The 18,210-nt window shown below is 40.9% G+C and overlaps 1 protein-coding gene across 2 annotated transcripts in view; it reads right to left on the reverse strand.

The window, feature by feature from the left end:
• STON1 (stonin 1) overlaps window positions 1-18,210 on the reverse strand; it is a 62,448-nt gene that overhangs the window by 30,078 nt on the left and 14,160 nt on the right. Inside the window, exon 1 of one of the 2 annotated variants that reach the window (XM_027865155.1) lies at window positions 12,630-12,729. The exons of the other annotated variant lie outside the window; for it this stretch is intronic. The gene's annotated coding sequence lies outside the window, so the exon portion shown is untranslated. Of the gene's footprint in view, window positions 1-12,629; window positions 12,730-18,210 lie in introns of those variants that run through there. 2 annotated transcript variants of the gene reach the window in all.

An 18,210-nucleotide genomic window follows, 5' to 3' on the forward strand; every position in this document is an offset into this window, starting at 1 on the left:
CAGATCTGGCGTCAGAATGACCCATATTCCTGAGTCCAAATCTGGCCTCAGATACTTACTAGCAATGTGACCCTGGACAAGTCACTTAACCCTGTTTGCCTCAGTTTCCTCATCCATAAAATGAGCTGGACAAGGAAATGGCAAACTATTCCAGTATCTTTGCCAAAACAAAACAAAAAAAAAAACTAAATTGGGACACGGAAAGTCGGATTGAACAACGCATTGTTGATGGACTTGTGAACTGATTCAACCATTCGGGACAGCAATCTGGAACTATGCCCAAAGGGCTACAAATCTGTATCCCAAAAAAGATCTTTTTAAAAAAAGGGAAAAGACCAATTTATACAAAAATATTTAAAGCAGCAATTTTTTGTGGTGGCAAAGAATTGGAAACTGAGGGAATGCCCATCAATTGGGGAATGAACAGAACCAGGAGAACATTGTTTACAGTAATGGCAATATTGTACAATGAAGAACTGTGAACAATTCAGTAAAACAATGACCCAAGACAATCCTAAAGGACTCTTGATGAAAAACGCTATTCATCTCCAGGGAAAGAACTGATGGAGTCTGAATGTGGATCGAAGCATACTATTTTTCACTTTATTTTTTTGTGGGCTTTTTCCTTTTGGTCTGTATTTTCTTTTTACAACATGACTAATATGGGAAAAAATTGCTTAAAAAACTCATTGATAGAGGCAAGCCCTAATAAACCATGAAAGCCATCTATCTGTTCTTCCTGCCACGCTCCGTGGATGTCAGTCTGTGGAAAAGAGAAACTCTGGACCTGTTGCCTCAGACAATATTCCCCAAGGTCAGTCAAGAACAATAAAGTATCTTAGCACTGATTTGGGACCCTGGCTAGAATCTTTACTCAGGAAACTCTTGTCATAACCCTAGCCCTTCACATTCCCTGACTCTTCGTCACAACTAATATGGCAATATTTATACTGAAAAATTCTTTAGAAGACAAATAAAACTCTCCAATAAACATAAGCTGGCAACATCCCCCTTCCTCCAATGACAGCTTCCATTCAATGACTTATTTCTAAAATATTTTGTGAATTGAAAAAGAATGACACCTCCCCTAAGTTTCCACATCTGTTATACTTCACAGTTTCCATTTGTTGTTGTTTTGTTTTTTGTCAAGCATTAAACAAAAGAATGGGCATGAAGTTCTACCTTTCCTTGCAGATTTTTTTTTAAAGCAGATCAGATATTTATTTAGCTGTTCCCTCTGTACATAATTCAGGTCACTTTCAGCTAATATGCTTTAATGCACTTTCAGAGTGTGTCTGAGGTCCCCAAATGGACTGTCGGTATGACGAAGCTCCCTTTCCCCGTCAGCACAACAGGAGCTTTGGCCTTGGGGTGTCTCTGCCAGGTACCCAGTGAATGTTAATGCCAAAGTTATATTCAAAAACAAGAGGAAATATTAAAAAGCTTCTATCAGTAGTCTTCTGGTACCAGCTTCCAATTAGACTGGAATGCTAACTTTCTCCTCAACGGGTTTCATGCAGACCCCGAAAACTTCGACCCCAGACACGCCCACTTTTTTGGTGGGCAATCTGCCGAAAGGTTTGCGTACTGAATTTAGTCCACTGTGTCTGTGACTTTTTCTTCTGTAACAAAGCTGCACGATCTGGTGAAAGAATGTCTTAATGGTGAATAAGGAATTGACAGATTCTTTCCTTTTCCAGACTATCAAATAACTATATTGTAATCAGGTTGGAGTTGTATTTGCACAACCTAAAATAGCTGACATAACATTGACTGGTATTCCCTCATGTGCTTCAGGAAGCAAAACACATAACTCAGGGGCCTTCCAACATAAAAGGAAAAAAATATTAAAAATAAAATGACAGAAATCTCTCTCTCTCTACGCACTTATGTGTCAATCTGTATGTCTATACATGGGGAGAAAGACAGATAGACAAGGAAACAGAAAGACAGAGAGACAGAAATAAAGACAGAGAAATGGAAAATGGGCACTCAATATTAAGAAATTTATAAGATTATTTCTTGGTACCCCAAACACTTCCCTTCAAACACTCAAAAAAACCCAAAACTGAGAACAAAAATCTAAGTGATGGTTACAGGTCTGCAAAAATAACTCTCCATCTTAAGTCCTAAAAAAACACAGATCTTATGTCATGTTATTAGCACATATGTTCTGAAACCCATAATATTTAATCACAAACATGTGCAGTATTTAGCTCAGATATATAACAGGAAATACCATTGTACAATATTAAATGACAAAACATCCCCTACCCCACTTTCCTTCAAATAGAAAGCTGAAAACTCAAATCCCCAGACTCACTGCATTTGCTCTCTCTTAATTCTACCCAATGTGGCCCCATTAACTCTCGCTTTTCCATGCTTAACTCAGGTTCTTGCTATTGTTCTGAACATGTTTTACTTTTGGTTAATTTCTTGAATTTAGAATGCCAAGTAGACAGATGGCAAGTCAACCCTGAACATCTCTAGGCCACATGTCCTCGGGTGGCCAGCAGAGAGGGATCAGGGCCAGAATGGCATTCCATTTCCAGGTCGTCATCTTCATGGTTGACATGCACTTTCTTGAGGCCCCAAAGCGGGCTCTCTACAGATTCACCAAAAAGAAGACAATAACCCAAAAGAGGTGAATGGTTTAAAGGAAAACTGCCATAAGACAAAGCCGGATACCTTAGGGTTTCATTGTATTCATTTGGGACTTTCCTAGGTAACACGGAGTCTGGTATCAATTGGCACCACCAGTCAGAACAGTACTTAATCTATTTTGTAAATCTCTCTAACATCATTATTCATTCAACAAGTTTTACTAAGGACCTACTAGAAGTATCTGAGACACAGAATGGTATAGTGAGTGGGAGTACTGGACTGGGAGCCATGAGAGATCTGGATCCTAAAGCACAAGTGTGACCTTGTCATTCCCTTTACAGCCAACTCCAGTGGCTCCCTACTACCTCTCAGATCAAATATAACCTCCTCTTTGAGGGCACTTAAAGCTCTTCACAACCTGGCCCCATACTACCTTTCCAGCTTTATTACAAATTATTCCAACTCCAATCCTCTACAATCCAGCCTTCTTGCACACCTGGAATACACTCCTTCCTATTTCCTCTTGAATCCCTGGATTCCTTCAAGACTTAGCCAGAGCCACCTCAAGAGTATGAGGACACAATGAGCACTCCTAGTTGCTACTGCCTCCCACCAACTTTAGCTCTTATCAGTTGTATATACCTAGACATATGCATACTGTCTCCACCATTAGAGAATAAAACTCCTTGAGATCAGGAACTGTTTTGTTTTTGTCATCTTATCCCCAAACCTAGAACAATTCCTGGCACAATAGCCTGGTATATAGTAGGCATTTAATAATTGCTTGTTAAGTGAATCACTAGAAATCTATCTCAGATACCATGTGCCTATAGGGAAGTTACTTCACATTTCTGAGTCTCAATTTCCTCCTTTGTAAAATGAGTACAATACTACATATAATACCTATCTTAAATGATTTTTTTTTTGTGGGCCGAATGACATCATGAATGCAAACTGCTTTGTAAACCTTAAACGTAAATGTCAGCTACTACCAGTTACTACAGGTCCAGCCCTGTGCTAGATACTATGGGAGAGAAGAGAGGTACGAATGTGCCCCTTTTGACTTTGGCAAAGCCTACAGTCATAAAGAGAAAAAAAATATATAACCAAGGAGACATTCAAATGTAAAGGAAAAACCCTTTCATGTGTAAAGGCATCATTTCACATCTTAGAAAAGCTCCACTGAATACAAAAAATCAGAAGAAACAATGAACTAAGGCCTAAGGCCTAGACTGCCTTCGTACCTGGCCAGAAGACCCCAAGAAAAATCTGGGAAAGGTGTACCCAGTGAGCCAGACCAGCTGAGCGGAAGGAAGACCTTGGGGATAAGGAAGGGACGTGAAAGTCCCACAGTTCCAGGGTTGTGACCTGCCTTGGCCAAGAGTGTTCCCTCTATGTATGCCCATTGGTATCTACTTTGTCATCTTGAAGCCATCAAAAAACAGGAACTGTCTTTTGCCTTTCTTTGTATCCCCAGCACTTAGTAAAGCATCTGGCACATGCTAGTTATTTTCATAAACGCTTATGAACTCACTGCCCCATCCTTGCTTAGGGTCTGGCATTCTGTCACACTAAGACATGCGCAGCCAGAATTGAGACGGCCCGAGAAAGCAAAACTAGGAGTTTATTTTAGCTTCTGTGATCCTCTCTATCCCTTGCTTGGTCATGAATTCTCCCCCTAGTCATAGATCTGGTAGGTAATTTCTTCCTTGCTCCTCTGATTTGCTTATGATAACACCTTTTATGTCTATGTTGTGTAGCCATTTAGAGCTTATCTTGGTAAGTGGTGTGAGATGCTAGTAGATTTATAATTTATTCCAGAATGCTTTCCAGGTAACCCAACACTTTTTGTTGAAGAAATGAATTCTTACTCCAAGAGCTGAGATCTTTGGGTTAATCAAACACTATTCTATTGGGTTCATTTGCTTCTGAATACTGTATACCTAAGTATTCACAAGCAAAATATGAAGTCCCTAAGTACTGAGCTGGCACACGTGATTGATGAGAATCAGAAAAAGTGGGAAGGATTTTTTTGGGTTTTGTTGTTTTAGGGTTTTTTTGTTTTGTGAATGCTTTGTTCAACTGCCAGTTATATGTAAAATGAAAGGTTTGAAATAGAGGGATTACAGAGTGGGTCCCTGCCAGCTCTAAATCAGTCATCTTATTATTCTGCCAGTCACCCCAGCTTTAAGATTTGGGCATTATTAACCCCGCTTCCACTAAGTTTAATGTTCTATCCACTCTATAGCAGCTGCCTCACTTGCCATTTTTGCTGTTACTGTTTTTCTTACTGAAGGCTTGGCTCAGAGCTCCGTGTGCTCTGTCTCTAAACTCCTCTCTGGGGTTTTTGGCTTCCTCTTCCCAGACCTCTCTGGACCTTCCCGACCACCAGCTGTTTCTGATTATTTTCCTTTTGGCTAGATAAGATTCCCACCTCCTTTGTGGACCACTAAACTTTATGCAGACTCCAAATCAGGCACAGATGAGGTGAGGGGGAGCTGGGGCTTTCCCTGAACCTGTTGTGGTGCCTCTCCACATGCTCTCTGGCTACTGGAAGGAGGCATCCAGGCATCATAAAAGAAACAGTGACACGTGCCACATCCTGTGACCCTGCCACCCTGCTTGGGCAATTCCTTGAATTTCTTTTGCTCTGTCCGTGTGGCAGCAGAACTAAGTGAATAAACAAATACACAATAAATTACAGCTGCGGGATCATAGCATTTAGAGCTGGGAAAGATTATAGAGACCATCTAATCCAACCCCCTCATTTTATAGATGAGAAAATCAAGCCCCAGGGAAGTAAAGGGACTGGACACACAGTGAGTAAGTGGTAGAGCTGAGCTTCAAACCCAAGGCCTCTGACTCTAAATCCAGTGCTTTTTCTACTACCTGCTATTTAAATCCCTAGGAACAAACTGATGAACTGTGTGAAATGAATGGAGTGCTTAGAGTTAGGTGGATCAGCTTAGAAAGTCTTCCTGGAGGCAGTGATTTTAGCCACAGTTTAGAGTTTATAAATTGCATCTTTGAAGGAGGATCAGGGGAGGGCCTAGAATCAAAAGGGATAGGGATTCTGGAAGGCTTGCTTCATAGAGGAGATAAAGTCATAAGATGAAAGGTGCTGGGGCAGCTAGGTGGCGCAGTGGATAGAGCACCAGTCCTGGATTCAGGAAGACCTGAGTTCAAATCTGGCCTCAGACACATAACACTTACTAGCTGTGTGACCCTGGGCAAGTCACTTAACCCCATTGCCTAGCTAAAAAAAGAAAGAAAGAAAGGTGCTCTGCAACTCTGTGGATTGTATATTTAAAAAAAAAAAGACATTGGTCCTTTGCCGCTAGGTGACGACAACCAAATGGGAAACAAGGCAGATAAGCAGGTTGGCAACCCCATCTTCAATGGGTCCTATCCTATTGCTCTGTTAATACCTACTTTCTACCTAGTTTGTAGCAAAATCCTAGGCTCCTATGTCTACTTTAATGCTGCTGGGCAAGCAGCATGCTGGGAGAGGGCTGTATCAGTAAAAGACCCTCATCACCACTATCTCCCCCATTTTGTATATATATTGTACGTGGGCTCTGGAGAAGCACAAGCCATGACCCAAGAGCAAAACTTAGACACACAGAATGGTCTGGAGCACCTACAGGCCTCCACTGCCCTTGGCCAAATCCTTTTAACATCTTTTATATGCCTAGATTATTGCAATAGTCGGCTGGTCTCCAAGCCTCAAGGCTTTCCCTTCTCCAGGCTATCCTCCACTCAGCTGCCAAATTAATCTTTCTAAAGTGAAGAACTGACCATGTCATCCTCCTATTCAATAAATTCCAGGGGCTTCCTATCACCTCCAGGATCAAATATAAAATTCTGTTTAGCATTCAAAGCCTTTTATAAACTCCTCCTACACACACACCTTTCCAATCTTCTTAGCCTTACTGAACCCCAACTACTCTATGATCCAGTGACACTTGCCTCCCTGCTGTTTATTGAACAAGACACTCCATCTCCCAACTCTGGGCATTTTCAGTAGCTGTCCCCAGGTCTGAAATTCTCTCCTCCATCTTTGCCTTCTGGCTTTACTGGCTTCCTTCAAGGCCAAGAAACCATTCCTGATCCTCTCTCAAAGCTTGTGCCTTTTCTCTAAGATAATCTCCAATTTACATTGTATATACCTTGTTGATACACAGTTGTTTTAAGTTCAGTAGATTGTGAGTCCCTTGAGATTGGGACTGTCTTCTACCTTTCTTTGTATGCCTAGCCCTGAGTACGGTGCCTGGTACATACTAGTTATCAGGAACTAGGAGTCCATTTTACCTTCTGCAAACCTCTCTCCCTTGCTTGGTCATGAACTCTTCCTATATTCATAGATCCGGTAGGTAATTTCTTTTTTGTTCATTTAAAGTCATGTATCCATTTAGAACTTATTTTGATCGATGCTATGAGATGCTAGTAGATCCATACTTTCTTCCAGAGTGCTTTCCAGGTAATCTAACAGTTTTTGTTAAAGAATGACTTCTTATTCCAATAGCTAGGATCTTCGGATTAATCAAATACTATGCTATTGGGTTCATTTGCTTCTGAGTACTATATACCTAATCTGTTCTGCTGATCAGCTTCTATATGACTTAACCAGCACTAAATCATTTTGACAACTACTGCTTTGTAGTATCAGTTGAGATATGGTACTACTGGGGCCCCTGCCTTCCCACTTTTTTTTATTTCATCAAATTAAAAAGGGTTTGCACAAACAAAATGCTTCAGAAAACGAAATGCACCTAAAATTAGAAAAGAATGAGGTAAATGAGGGGGATTCTTTTCAGCAAGTTTTTCTGATAAAAAAATTCATTTCCAAGATATAGAGAAAACTGATTCAAACCGTTGATGGTGTTATGAATTGGTCCAGTTATTCTCTAAAGCCATTTGGAAATATGCCACAAGTTATAAATTGAGCATACCTTTTGATCCAGAGATAATACTTCTATATCTATACCCCTAGAGAGATCAAAGAAAGAGGGAAAGGATCCATATATATGACAATATTTATAGTAGCTTTTTGTAATAGCAAAGTACTGGAAACTGGGGGGCTGTCCAACCATAGCTGAAATAAGCTATGGTATGTGATTGTGACAGATACCATTGCACTTTAGGAAATTATGAAGGAGATAGTTTCAGAGAAACCTGTGAAGATTTGTGTGAAATGAGCAGGAAGACTCCACAAGAAGTAAAATATAAATTTGCATTCAACAGTTCCTCAAACTGCTTTATATTTTGATAAAGTGTAAGTATAAAACTCACAGGAGAGTATAACAATAGTTAGAGGTGAAGTTACTGAATCTTATTTTAATTCTGTCGATGCACACTTGTGAGTGTTTGGGGTTCATATTTCTTATGTGTGTAGGAAATAAATACCTGTCCCATACCTGATTTATATTCTATAATGAATACCATTATACTGCCTCCCTTGGGGAGACTGTAGACATGAGCCAACACTTAAGCTTTAAATAAATCATACCGGGGTGCTGGGGTTGGGGAATGTGACAAGCTAAAGAGTGAAAAAAGGGGAGCCTAACCACTCTCAGAGGAGGCTAGGCTCCACCAGGCCTGAACCCATTTACCACATAAGTAGGTCCAATGAGACCTTCGTGTTTTTGATGTCTGCCCAAGCTCTAAGGGCTCCACAGCCCCTGCTTCAGCTGCCTTCATGGTCATTGGAACAAATCATTCTCTTCCACCCATTCCACCGGGGAAGTCTTCACACGCTTGGGGTAGACATCCTCCTAACTCACTGACAGGTATGAGGCCTGTTGGTTACCCTCAACCTAGTTTATAAAGAGCTTGGTCAGACACTGTAGACACCAAGGTCACCCACTGCATTCTAGCCCATCTCCAGTTGTCCTGACTTTTGTCTTGCCATTGGACTTAGATGACCCTGGAAGAGAGAGTGAGGCCAACAACTCTGTACAACTTTGCCTCACTTAAATCCATGGGATGAGTCAAAACATCACCCCATGATGTCATGGATCCTCTGAAAACAAAGGACGAACAATAACACCCAGCGAGAGGACCCCCTTAATGGAAAGGAAGAGGGAGATTACCCACATTCATCAAACTAGGAAAATTTCTGTGTCTGTGATATATACCTTAATTAATACTGACCATCTCGGGGCAGCTAGGTGGTGCAGTGGATAGCGTACTGGCCCTGAGGAACTGAGTTCAAATCTGGCCTCAGATCAAACACTTGACACTTACTAGCTATGTGACCCTGGGCAAGTCACTTAACCCCAATTGCCTAAAAAAAGAAAATACTGACCATCTCAAGAACCATGAGTTCCAGTACCATAGTACAATAGCCCCACTGGAACAAACTGGATCTTTGCAACTCCTGAGATCCGTTCTCCTCCAAATCACCTGACATCCTGTCCCTATTAGAGAAAAAGTGACCGAGCAGCCTCACCCGATAGGCCCCTTTCACCACCTGTAATGTTGCACTAAGGCTCTGTAAAACCCTACATGTGTGCATATCCCTTTTTCCCTTGGATTTGCTATCCATCTTGCAACTATCAGTTGAGCTAATTAAACATTTTATCATCTAAGCCTTGCCTCTTGATTTATTGACCTCCAGTCAAATGTACCAAGATGGGAGCAATTACTCTTCAGGAGGATCTCAGGACCTCTGCACTGAAGAATTTCCTAACAGATTGATTAAAGGATAATAGCCTAAAGCAAGTTATCAATTGGCAATTGCCAGTCTTGCAGAGCCTCTGTCAAGTATGTGAGTTACATTATCAATAAAATGTTAGCACCAACCCAGAGAATGTAAAAGTGCTACTGAATTAGCCATGTCAAAAGAACTCAAGATTCACGGACTTTTCTAGGATGCAATGGTTATTATCATAAATGTGCTAGGAATTAGGAGGTTATTGCTAAGCCACCAAATGACCTTACTCCAACAAATATAATTGAAGAGGCACTAACAACAGATGGGTGAAAAATGCAAAGATGTCTTAAAATCCCCAAAGTTCTTTGAAGACTGAAGGACAAACACACGAAAAAGCTTCAAACGCTTGGCAAATTGTCTCACATGTGTGATAGGGTTAGGCTATGCAGACCCAAAAGAGCATTTTGTCATGCATATAGATGCCATGTTAGGTATCTGGAGGGTTTAGGGGCAATCCTGTATGAAGAAAGTGCTGGTAACCAAAAACCAGTTGAATTTACCAGCAATGGCTTGAGCCATGGGAAAACTCATTACCCATATAAAACACATAGTTCTTGGTTCTAATGTGAGCTATCACTGAGAAGTTTAAACACTGTACAGAGTGAAGTTACAAGTAGATTGACAACAATTTACTGACATGTTCTGACCAGTGCCAAGCCAGCTGCTACTTACCAGCTACCTACAAACTGAACGTTCACTACCAGCTAAGGAAGATGCAAACATCTTGTCCCTAAGGCCCCATAACACTGAAGTTTTAGTGTTACTTGAGAAAGAGGAAAGGCTTGATGTAATACCCAAAGAACTGGAATACAAGCAAATGGTGGTAGAGCTGAAAGTTTAGTACTTCCACTGGACAACATGGCAGCAGCACATGTGGGTCTTGCTTCAATGATCCATCCTTCTTTGCCTCAGTTGTCTGAGGTGGATTAATAGCAAAGAAAGGAGATGGCTGATGAAGGACTGAGAAAAGTGATACAAGCCAAGAATCAAGACAGTGATAATCAGCCAAGGGACTCAAGTGCCAGTCCTTTAAAGGCATTATATTGTTGAAAAACAAAACAAAACAAAACAAAACAAAACAGCAGAATCAACATTAAGCATCTTTACTTTTTTGAGCTCTTTAAGCCAGCAGAGAAAAGGATCCTTGTGTATCTAGGATGTGCCTCTGGCAAAAAGCACTCTGACCTTATCCCTAGCAGTCTGGACAGCATTCTCTATCCTCAGAGAAGGCAGTGAAAGGAAATATAAAGGTGGGGACAAGAGAGAGTCCTGACTCTGAATCAGATCCGTGAGAAGAGACAGCATTATTTAGGAAGGATCAACTCTTCTCCCTTTCTGCTGGAGGCTGACAGTTGGGCAGGCGAATATGGAGTGAGTTACAGGTGGCCAAATTTGCCCTCCCCAGCACCACCTAGAGGTTATAATAGTATCCCAGAAGCTACGGAAGGAATCTCAAAATAGAGGAAGATAATGAACCATACCAAAAGCTGAAGAATGGTCTCCAGGCTCAGCAGTTAGTCATCTGTGACTCTTAAGAAAAAATGTTTCCACAGAGTACAAAAGAAAACCACATTGTGGGGTGGGGAGAGATTAACAGTGAGGAAATGAGTATAAAAATATTAATTGTAGTAGCATTGTGTATGTGTCCTATTTTCTGGGGGTTCCCCCAGGACAAGGGCCCCTGTGTCCTTCTTCTCCTGTTTATTTCCCCCACTACTCCTAGTAGCAAATTCTTGGATACTACGGGCTCTCAGTCTATGTTACTGAATAGCCAGGCACCAAGTATACTATTCTGCCTCTAAATTATCAGGTAGTGTAGCTGTTTTTCAGTGTCACATTGACAACATAAAGTGTGTCCTTGTACTTTACACTCTCATAAAAATCTTGTTCACTCCTACTCAGACGAAAGGGTCAAATTTGCAAGACTAGATATGTTAGAGCTATGCTTGAAAACAAGGGCTGTCTTTCAGGGCTGTCGCTTGATATTTATGCCTCTGTGGGCACTACTGTGGAATGAAAGGGGGAAAAAAGCTCAAAGGAGAAAGTAAAATCAGAAAGGGCATTATCCTGACAAATGCCCTGACTGGCAGCACATGGTCATTTTAGATCTCCATTTCTTAAAGGCCCCATGAACATGATGCTGAGACAAAAATGACAGAAGAGTAATTTGGGCCAGATCACTCATTGTGGAATATGCAGTTCTCCCTCCCCCTCCTCTTCTCCCCATCCAAACTCTATAAATAAAGAAGGGGGTAAGCCAAGCCCTAGAATATTAAAGCCTCTTACAGATGGGTTTTCTGGATTAAGGCCCTGGTGCGGAAAATCTAAAAATGTATTGAATAAGAAAATTCAAACAATTTATCCTAATTACTGTGTAATTCATTTCTGTAATTAATGGGAGGGCAGGGAGTAAAAGAAGCCCAAATTTATTTTGCAAAATGATTTTCCAATTAAACACACTCTATACAGACTTAAAATTTCTATAGTATAGGAGGAGATGCAGATTATGAGCTGAAAGAGCTGCCTCAGAATTTCCATATCACATCTACCTAATATTTTTCCTTCCAGCATTTATTTACTGAGTACCAGTACCTGTTATATGGTACTACTCAAGGAACTCCAGAAGATATAAAGATGAATTTAAAAATATATAGTCCTTTCCCTCAAGAAACTTATTAGAATCTGGCAAAAGAAAGAAGGTTAAGTACACAAATAAGGACTGGTACCATGAGAGATAGTGGAAAAAGAGGAACCAGCATTCATTTAGCACCTACTATGTGCCAGGCACTGTCCTAAGTACTTTACAAATTTTACCTCATTCAATTTCTCACAACAACCCTGGGAGGTATGTACTATCATCATCCTCTTTTTACAGTTGAGGAAACTGAGGCAGGCAAACATTAAATGACATGCCCAGGGTCACATAGCTAGTAAGAGTCTAAAGCTGGATGTGAACCAAGGTTTTCCTGATTCCAGGTCCAGCACTCTAGCCATTGTACCACCTAGCTGCCCCTATGTGGACACTATTTTATGGAAGTTTAGAGGCTATACCTAGGCATAGAGCAGAAGTCATAAAACTTCTATAAGTGTTGTGTTCTAAAACTTCATAAAGGCTTCACATAGGTGGCATTTGAACATTGAGAAGAAACAGGCCATTAATGGGTGGACATTGTAGGGATTGGGCATTCTAGGCAAAGCAAACAGAATAAATAAAGGTGCCTATTACTGATATTCCCAGAGTCTATGGCACATGCTAATTACCTCCAAAGCAAGAGATTTCTCCTGACTGGCCACAATCTATCATACATACCTGGAATCAATGGCCAATTATCCATTAGCTGGTAACCCCCATGACTGGGATCCACTCTTCAGCTGCCCAAACAGACCCAGAGACTGAGCACAGGATCAAGCTGCAGGTCACAGGTTAAGGGTCATCATATTGTGTGTTGTACATTCCCAAGCCAAATATAAATGATTTCGTTGTTCTGATGTTGTTTTGATTTACTCATGCCTAGTGTTGAACTGTTGGCACTAGGACTGAGCTGCAAAGGGAATGACATGGGTGGAGGGAAGGAGAAGGTGAAGGGGTACAAAGGGTTCATTTTGGAACAATCCATGTGTATACACAATATGTATATACTACACTATTCCAAAAAGCCAATATGACTGTATTATAGGTTATTTTATATTACTTGTGCCTCTTTTCAATCATCATTGATAGCTGGGAGTTAAATTTTTATACGTGCATGCATACATATACATATACCTTACGACAAATCCAAGTTAATAGGGTGGAATTAGAAAATTTATTCATAAAGTAGGGTCCTGTTTATACTTTTAGCTTGAAGGACAAACAGTTAATTTAAGACTGTGTACCTTGAATGCAGGTATAAGTACCAAACATGTTACATCCTTCTAGATCCCTACTATGAAATGATTATTTATGAAATTCACACATATTAACACTGGTTGACAGTCACCAGAGGTTTCAGTGCAATCAGGGTATCTCATTTAAATCAAATAATACCTGACCAAAGAAGTACAAATAGGACCCTAATTAGCGAATTGACTAATCATCCTTTCCTACTGTGGACATTTGTCCACATTCTATTGTTCCCTCACCAGGCCTCATCAAGCCCTAAGACACAGGCTGAATTTAGAAAATCTTGAAACTAGGTATGCCTTTGCTCCCTTCTTCCCGGCAGAGGGAATATCCCCGGATATTCTAAAAGAATATCCCAGACCCTATAGCCAAGTCTACATTGGTGCTAACTTCCCTTCACAGCCCTGCTTTAGGCAGATACTCCCCTTCAATACAATCCAAAACACCAGGTACACTCTCCCACACTTGTAAGATTATAATTTTAAAGCAGGATTTAGTGCTGAAAGGGATGTTGGAAAACATTCCCATTTAAGTCCTTATTTTATAGTTGAGGCCTGGAAAAATGATTTGCCCAAGTAGATCTTGAGTAGGCAAATGACCACTTGACATCTTTCCAAATTCCATTTACTTTCTCCATACTTAGCAGACACTAAGTATGCGATTTTATACTCCTGGTCACAAGTCACACAAAGATTTTTCTCCTTTTTGAGAACCCTGGTGATGCTTTAGTAGACTCCCCTCACTCTCTCCCCCCACATCCACAAGTCTCCTGCAGATCCCTTTTCTGCTTAAACTACCTTGGACTCTGGCCTTCCTGATTAGATTGTAACCCTTGAGGGCAGAGTGTCTTTGTTCTCTTCTTGTGTCCCCAGAGTTTAGTACAGTGGTAGAGACACAGGGTAGGCACTTGATCAATGTTTATTGATTGATTGAAGTTAGAAGGTTCTGTGAAAGTGGGAAAGATGCCCCAACAAAACTGTGTCAAGTGGAGAAAAGGAGTTGCCAATTGGGTATTAGACCCAGGAAAGTCACGTAGCAAGTAGCACTGTGGATGATGCCAAAGTCTGGGTTACTTTGAAAGTGTTTTGTTTTTTTTCTACACTTAATACAGACCTTGAAAGGGAAGTATTAGGGAGAAACCTCATGCTAAGCTCAAAAAGGATGAAGGCTTTTCCTACCCAGTAGCATAGAACTCAAAGTTACCAAAAACCAGAGCAAGGAAAAAGGAGTAAAAACGCAAACACATAGGAGAGACGATGATAGGAAATACCAACAATCTGAATGTTAGTCTGATACTAAGGCAAGGCTTGGTGGCTCTGCCAATGGATTCTTCTGTCTTTCTTGTTAAGGCAGGAAGTAATCCCAGGGTGAAGGCAGGAATGTGACTAAATGTGGCTAAAAGGGGAAGGGACAGTTGGTAGCAATTGAAAGCAGATCCTGATAGGTATAGAAACCAGGTACCAGCCAAAATTGCTCCTTCCTACAATCTATACCCCACCTCTTATCTGTGCCCCAGGAACCTCAAATCTACTACCAGTGGCCTACACTGGGCTATTTCTAGTCACTTGAGGTCTATAAGAATATGTAATCGAGTTCAATAGGAATGTATATGTAGAGCTTATAACAAATTGCACGCCGTCTTGGGGAGGGAGGTGGGTAGGGAGGGGAAGAAAATTTTAAACTCAAAAGCTTATGGAAGTGAAAACTAAAAATAAATTAATTTTTAAAAAAAGAATATGTAATCCACCCAACTAGGTTTTATGAAGGAAAAAAAAGATTTAGATAGTATTATTAGAAATAGATGAGTGTTATAAATAAGCATACAACTTGAATTTGAGTTTATTTGGAAACCAACTGGGAAAAGACAATCAAATCACCACCAGCTCAGAAACTCAGGCCACTTACTGTTGAGTATTGGGGATTGCACAGTCCTCCATTCTGGACTCCCAAGGTTAGATTCAGGAACAGGCCAGAGATGTCAAGCAAAGTTATGTACTGAGTGCTCAGATGACTGAAACGGTCAGTGCACCCATGCCTATCCAGTTAATGCCACATACGGTATCAGCCTTAATTCCATCAGGGTATCAGCTACCTTACCATATCCTAGCTACCTAGTAGGTAGGTAATAGATGGTTCTGTAGATAGAGTTGAAGTCAGGAAGACCTGAATTCAACTGTGACCTCAAATATTCACTAGTTGTGTGACCCTGCCTCAGTCTCCTCATCTTTAATATGGGGATGATAATAACAAGCACTCCCAGGGTAGTTGTGAGTATAAAATGAGATATTTAAGAGCTTTGCAAACTTTGAAGCACTATAGAAATGCTAGCTGTTATTGTTATTACCTCCACAGCAACTTGCTCCCACTTTGCTACTTCGGTTAAAATCAAAGACCTGAAACAAAGAAATTCAGCGAAACTCCAAATAGGGTGATGGAAAGATGGAAACTGGCTTCATAGTCTCTTCTGATGCCACTGCAGAGTTCTGCTGTGTAAGGAGAATGGTACAAAAGTGAATCCTGAGTCTAAAGGAAAGACAGTATGTTTGGTTTATTGATTATGTGCTAGGAGGTCTAACCTTTCCCTGACTGCCAACCAACCACTCAAACACCTACTTGAAGGCTTAACAAAACAGAATGGAGGGTGAAATTTCAGTTTTATACTGTGGATGATGCCAAAGTCTGAGTTACTTTGAAAATGTTTTGTTTTTTTCTACACTTGATACAGACCTTGAAAGGGAAATATTAGGGAATAACCTCATGCTAAGCTTGAAAAGGATGAAGGCTTTTCCCACCCAGTAGCTATTTCTCTTGGGGAATGCATGAATTTAGCACTTACCACAAACAGCCTCGGGTTCTTATTTCATGGCTGTCCGTATATCTTGTCCCTCCAACCTCACTAAGCTTCTAGACTAGAGGAGACCTCATGGCACCTTAGCACTGTGGGTGCTCAGTAAATATTTATTGAATAAATGAATAATGAACACATCAAGACTCAAACTGGATAAACGACAGCATCTTCTCCTCCCAGACTCCCCAAATTTCTAAGTCCACAATTACAGTTCAGTCAATTCCCAGGACTCACTGCTTCACAGGCCTGTAGTGGAGGCGGGGAATGGGGGTATGGTGGAGAAGGGGAATACACAGTTTCCTTCATCTTAATCTTCTTCCACTCCATTATAACCCATCCTCCAATCTTGACCTTTCTCCTCTCCCTCCCTCCACTTACATACCTCCAACCCCCTCGGCTAAAACCCACTCTTTGTCTTTGTTCCATATATCAACTGCCACAGACAGAGAAATATGATTCTATAAGTCTTAGCACAGAAAGAGACCTCAGAGGCCATTTAGCTCAACATTACCATTAACAAGAGCTCAACTAGCCTATTCCTGAATACTTCCAGGAACAGGGAGTTCACTGCCTCACCAAGCAGCCATTCTGGGATAATTGTAATTTGTTAAGAACAAGGATAAAAACAGGACCTACCTCCCAGGGTTGGTGTGAGGATCGAGCAAGATAATAATTGTAAAGCACTTAGCGCACTGCCTAGCTCAGAGTAAGCACTATATAAAAGTTACCTACTCTTTTTGTTGTTGTTGTTAGCTGAAATCTGCTAGTATCTGTAAACTTTCATCCATTCGTTCTAATTCTGTCCCCTGGAGCTCTGTAAGTCTAACTCATCTTCTACATGAGAACCCTTCAGTCCCTTAAAAACAAAAATAGTGATCATGTTTCTACCCAAGTCCTCTCTTTTCCAGGCTAAATATCCCTAGATCTTGCAACTATTTTTCGAATAGAATTTTCAATTCCCCTCACTAACCTGGCCATCCTCCTGTGGACACGGCTGGACTCTCTTCGGGATCCTCCTCCCTTTCCTTGCCCTCCTCATTGCCACGCTGAGAAGTCTCTGTCCTGGGATTTTCTTTGTGTCATTAATAACTCCTTCCCTGGGCCCACCATTTTAGGTAGGATCCCATCTCTGCATCACCTTACTCTTGCCTGGACTCTCTACAGAATCATTTTCTTTTTCCTTGTCTGCCACACTTGCTTCCTGTCCCCTTTTCCAGTTTTTCTTAATGCGTTGTATTCCCCTATTAGACTGTAAGCTCCCTGAGGGTAAGGACTACTATCTTGCTTGTTTATACTTGTAGTCCCAGCACTTAGCAAAGTGCCTAGAACATAATAAGCACTTAATAAATGTTTTTATCCATGCATCCATCTATCTATCTTTTTCCTTAGTAGAAAATAACTGAATATTTCTGTCTTCTGTTAACATTATACCATCTTGCTCCCCATTGTCACTTCCAGGTTCTCCTCTTTCCTCCCTCACTCAGTAACCTCTCTTCCTTTTAGGTTCATGCTATTCGTATCTACTACCCAATCAAAATCCTGGTAGCAGTTGTTTACAGACTCCCTTCTTCAATGAGCTTGGTATCTCGCTTACAATTTGTCTCTCCTTCACAACCCTGCCCTTATACTAGGGGACTTCAACATAAATATTAATTCTCCTTCAAATACCCTAACCACTCAGTTCCTTAACCTACTCACCTCTCATGAGCTTCTCCTCCACCCAACCTCAGCCACATATAAAGATGGTCATACCCTTGATCTTACCTACAAATGTAACCTTTATCATTCCACTGAAACTGCTCTCTTCAAAGTAACTAATCTCTTAATTTGCCAAATCCAATGGCCTTTTCTGTCTTCTCATCCTCCTTGACCTGTCTCAGCATTGTTGATCACTCTCTCTTCCTTGATACTCTCTTCTCTCTAGGTTTTCAGGACACCACTCTCTCCCAGTTCTCCTCCTACCTATCTAACCACGCCTTCTCAGTCTCCTTTGCTGGATCCTCCTGCAGATCATGTTTTCTAGCCATAAGTGTCCCTCAGGGTTCTATACTGGGCTTTTGTCTCTTTTCACTCTATACAACTTCATTTGGTGATTTCATAAATTCCATGGATTTAATCTCCATCTCTATGCCGATGACTCTCAAATCTACCTTTTCTACC

The sequence above is a fragment of the Vombatus ursinus genome, unplaced genomic scaffold (assembly GCF_900497805.2).
Source record: "Vombatus ursinus unplaced genomic scaffold, bare-nosed wombat genome assembly UNPS02014778.1, whole genome shotgun sequence".
Taxonomy (NCBI): Eukaryota; Metazoa; Chordata; class Mammalia; order Diprotodontia; family Vombatidae; genus Vombatus; species Vombatus ursinus.